Source organism: Carlito syrichta, unplaced genomic scaffold (assembly GCF_000164805.1).
Source record: "Carlito syrichta isolate Samal-C Ts95f unplaced genomic scaffold, Tarsius_syrichta-2.0.1 Scaffold290455, whole genome shotgun sequence".
In the NCBI taxonomy this organism is placed as follows: Eukaryota; Metazoa; Chordata; class Mammalia; order Primates; family Tarsiidae; genus Carlito; species Carlito syrichta.
Window position 1 is genome coordinate 765 of NW_007234551.1, and position 5,269 is coordinate 6,033.

Sequence of the window (5,269 nt, forward strand, 5' to 3'; positions counted from 1 at the left end):
TCATTTTCTTGAATTATGTGCAATTTAAGAACGTGACTATGTATTTGACTGACCTGTGAAGATTGTGAGGAACCTCAGTTGAGGGTGGTTCTTCCAAACAAAATCTGAGTTTGCTTCTTTCTCGATTTGGTTTGCTCTCAACCTAGTACTATATCAACTGAGTTTCTCAATCTAAAGTCTCCTGAACCAAGAAGGAAATTATAACCCTAAATCACATGAGGGTATGACTATGACTACATACTCCCAGGGAAGCCTTATCCCCATCCCTCACCTGTAGCCAAAGCAAACCCCTATTTTCCATATTTTCTTTCTCTAAAGGCTATTAGCTTTTATCTCAGCCCACTCTGAAATGCTTTTAGGCAAAGGTCTTAAACCCAACCATCCCAGAATGGATCCACAGTCTTTTGTCCTGACCCTCCACAACTCTAACCACTAGGCTTCTAGATCATAATCATCATGTAGACAGCCTTGCCTTCCACAAGCATTTAGCACTTGAGTTTCAGCTCCTCCTGTGCTTTTCCCTATGAGACTTTCCTACTGTTGAGCAAAATGGCACTTTCTATTGACAGCTACTGTTCAGCAACGGGTACAAACAGATGGGCCAACAACAAGATAAGGGACACGGTTGGCTCCCTGTAAAGTCTGGGGGATCAAGGTGCAGTTGGACCAAGAAGATTGATACAAGAAGGAAATTACAATGATAAAGCGCATGATGGCCCTAAGACAGGAAAGGAATCCTACCTGTTAATACTCCCTACATTTACAGTAAATCGAAACTAGTCTTCCAAAAGAAGATGAAGAGTTGGAGCTTGCTGCCAAGTGCTCAGGGAGCTGCACTACTGGAATGCCAGCTGTTACCACTTGACACCCTGCAGGAAGCTGAGCCCGTAGTCCCTTCCACTGGATAAGGGGTGCCACCAGCTCCACATCAATCTGCAGAGCCAGCAGGCAATTCACTGGGTGCAGCTGCCTGGCTCCATATAGTAACTTTCTTGATAGCTCAGCTAAGTATTTAAAAGTATTTTGGGTTTTTTTATAATGTATAGAGAGCATTTATATATTTTAAAACGAAGAGTTTTCAGAAAAATTCAGCCATCAATTATTACAAAAGTGAAGTCAATTGATTATTCTTTATTATTAACTTCAAACCACCTCTCTAACTCATTTATATTAATTTCTTGTTCTGGGAAAAGTGAAATGTGGCATCTCATTCTGAATATTGTAAGGTATTCTTTTATTGAGAAATGCTTCCTTCTGATGAAATTTGAAATTATACATGCCACAGGTCATTGAAATCAAAGTTGTGTTTTTATAGCTAAGGTAAAAATGGGTTTTCTTTATTCAGTGTGAACTCATTTCAGGTATTCTTTTTTTTTTTTTTTTTTTTTTTTTTTGTAGGAGAGGATTTTATTTTCTTCAATTCTGAAACTGACACACTTCCTCAGGAAAGAAATTTCTAAAAACGAACATTTAATATTTGTTAAAAATCATTTATTCAAAATATGAAATTTTATCCTATTTGATGTTTAATGCAATTAATTTTGTTGTGAAGGCTTTTGTGCTTTTCCCTGAAATGTCTCTGACTTTAATGAAGGCTTGTGATCATTCAGAATGTTGACAGTCTTCTTCTTCATGTGAAGTCTCTGATATACAATAAAACTGAATTCTTATAGTTCTTCCGAAATGTATTATGTTATTAGGATCTCATCCCAGTCTAACAGAGTTAGCAAAAACAATGAATTTAACTAATAGGTCAAATCTGAGAGCTCAATGGAAAACAAACTTAATTCTTGCTTGAAAAACAAACAACTGATGGAGATCTGGAAGCAGAGGATTATATTCCAAAGTTATTCAGACTCCAGCTTCCTTTGACCCTGTGCTCCGCCACATCCAACACACACAGAAGTCAACTTGCTGTGGAAATCACCTCAATCCCATCTTGCCATGGACCCAGAAGACTCTAAGATGCTTAAGGGCCAGGACTAAATGCAACATATATCATTAGCGTCACATTCTTTGGTCAGCCCACCTGGATGAACGAGACTGGGATTGTCAACAAGCTATGAGCCTAGTGGAAAAGGAAAAAGTTAAGGAAAACAAATTTCCAGTCTACGTGATAAGAGTTTCTCTGCTGTGTGGTATAAAATAAGGTATGAGTTAATTCAGGACTGCTCAAATTCATGATGTGTTAGGGTTTTCTCTCTGGTATGCATTCTGGTGTGATGTACTCTTAGAGCTGCCTTACGAACAAGTTTTCCCACATTCACCACATTCATAGGGTTTCTCTCCTGCGTGAATTCTCTGGGGTACTCGGAGAGTTGAATTTTGGCAAAAGCTTTCCCACATTCATTACACTCATAGGGTTTCTCCCCTGTGTGAGTCCTCTGGTGTGCACTAAGGTGTGACTTCTGGGAGAACGTTTTCCCACATTCATTACATCCATAGGATTTCACACCTGTGTGAATTCTCTGATGCACCCTAAGGGTTGAGTTATGGGCAAATGGTTTCCCACATATATTACATTCATAGGGTTTCTCCCCTGTGTGAACTCTCTGATGTGCACTAACATATGACTTCTCAGAGAAAGTTTTCCCACATTCATTACATTCATAGGGTTTCTCCCCTGTGCGAGTCCTAACATGTACTCTGAGATGCGATGTCTTGGAGAAAGTTTTCCCACATTCATCACATTCGTAGGGTTTCTCCCGTGTGGATTTGGTGATGAGCCCTGAGGGCTGACTTATCAGCAAAAGTTTTCCCACATTCATTACTCATAGGGTTTTTCCCCTGTATGAATTCTCTGATGTGTACAGAGGTGTGTTCTTTGGGAGAAAGTCTTCCCACATTCATTACATTCATAGGGTTTCTCCCCTGTGTGAATTCTTTGATGTGCTATGAGGGCTGCCTTATGGACAAAAGTTTTCCCGCATATGTTACATTCATAGGGTTTCTCCCCTGGATGAATTCTCTGGTGTACTCAAGAGAGTTAAATTGTGGGCAAAAACTTTCCCACATTCATTACACTCATAGGGTTTCTCCCCTGTGTGAGTCCTCTGGTGTACACTAAGGTGTGACTTTCTGGGAGAAAGTCTTACCACATTCATTACAAAAATAGGATTTCACACCTGTTTGAATTCTCTGATGCACTCCAAGGTTTGAATTAAGGGCAAATAGTTTCCCACATATATTACATTCATAGGGTTTCTCCCCTGTGAGAACTCTCTGATGTGCACTAACATATGATTTCTCAGAGAAAGTTTTCCCACATTCATTACATTCATAGTGTTTCTCCCCTGTGTGAGTCCTCTGGTGTGCACTAAGGTGTGTCTTCTTGGACGTTTTCCCACATTCATTACATTCATAGGGTTTCTCCCCTGTGCTAGTCCTAAGGTGTGCTCTGAGATGCGATGTCTTGGAGAAAGTTTTCCCACATTCATCACATTCGTAGGGTTTCTCCCTTGTGTGGATTTGGTGATGGGCCCTGAGGGCTGAATTAGTGACAAAACTTTTCCCACATCCATTACACTCATAGGATTCTTCCCCTGTATGAATTCTCTGATGTGCTTTGAGAACAGAAATACGGGCAAAAGACCTTCCACATTCTTTAAATTCATAAGGTTTCTCCCCTGTGTGAATTCTCTGATGTGCTTTGAGGACTAAATTATGGAAAAAGTTCTCTCAGTTAGTACATTCACAGGGTTTCTCACCTGTGTGAATTCTCTGATGTGCTTTTAGGGCTGAATTATAGGTAAAAAATTTTCCACATTCAATACATTCATAGGGTTTCTCTCCTGTGTGGATTCTCTGATGTGCATCGAGGCGTGTCTTGTGAGAGAAAGTTTTCTCACATTCAATACGTTCATAGGGCTTGTCACCTGTGTGAATTCTCCTATGTAATGACATGAAGAAAGTTTTCCCACATTCAATACATTCATAAGGTTTCTCCTCAGTGTGAATTCTCCAATGTTCTTTGAGACATGCCATTTCGAAGAATGTTTTTCCACATTCACTGCCTTCAGAGTTTAATCTTTGTTTCTGTTCTCTGATGTTGTATAAGTGGTGACCTGTAAGATTTCCCACATTCATTTATGACATCAATTATGATAACATTGTTACCATAAGTTTTCTCCTTTATGTGAATTCTCACGTTTACTAAGGTTTGACTTCTGACATTTTCCCACATTCATTACATTCATAAAGTTTGAATCCCACATAAGCTCCAGAATGCTGAATAGAGTGTGAACTTGTACAAAAGGATTTCCCACATTCTTCATATTGAAGTTTCTCCCCTGAGTGGGTCCTCTGATACCGAATGAGATGTGCTTTCTGGTGAAAGGATTTCCTGCATCTCCCATATTCACCAGAACAGCAGAATTTCTCTTCTGTATGAGTTCTGTGATGCATTGTAAGGTCTAATTTCCAGTAGAAGGTATCTGTGCATCCATTATATTCACAGAATTTATCTCTTCCAGTTTGTGTTTTCTGACGTACTATATGAGCTGAGCTCTCGCTAAAGTTGTTTTCAGATTTATTGCTTTCAAATGCACTCTGTTCTATAACAGTTCTCCGAGACTGAATGAGGGGTGACTTCTCACTGAAATCAATCCCACTTTCATTAAATTTATGGTGTGTCATAGCCATGTGAACTTTATTGTACTCCACAATGGTGGCTTTGTCACAGGATTTCCCACATGCATTAAGACCAGAACATTTTCCTCTTGTGACAGTTCTCATGTAGTTAAATAAAAATGTTTTATCACAGTTTATCCAAATTCATCATCCTTACAGGACTTCTCTCGTTACAAAAGTCTCTAGCCTAATATAGACAGTCTTATCATATAAAACTTTTCCAAATTCATTATATTCAAAAGACTGCCCTAAAGTTTCAAATTTCTGATACTGATCTTTCTTATAACTGTGAGCTCTCACATTTTTATTATATTCATAAGATTTCTCTTCAGGATGAGTTTTCTCATGCTTGAAATCAAGCTGCAATTTCTCAGACACATTCATGTAATCAACCTTCTTGAACAGTTTCTTTCACTTATAATTAACTCAGAAGCAACTGGCAAATTCCTTCTACACAACTCACATTTACAAGGTATTTTTCCTGAAAACTCTGGAGCTATGCCCAGATTTAATGGTCTTTCTAAAACTTTCTGGTCTTTACTCAATGTTTTATCATTGTCATCAATGAATATTGCTTGACACAGAGGCTTCTTTTGTTTTTCCTGGATCTCTTTTATGTTGTCATCAATTTTGTAATATC

At 38.7% G+C, this 5,269-nt stretch overlaps 1 pseudogene; it reads right to left on the reverse strand.

The window, feature by feature from the left end:
• Positions 1–1,448: 1,448 nt before the first annotated feature.
• LOC103256605 lies at positions 1,449–5,261 on the reverse strand (annotated as a pseudogene).
• Positions 5,262–5,269: the final 8 nt, after the last annotated feature.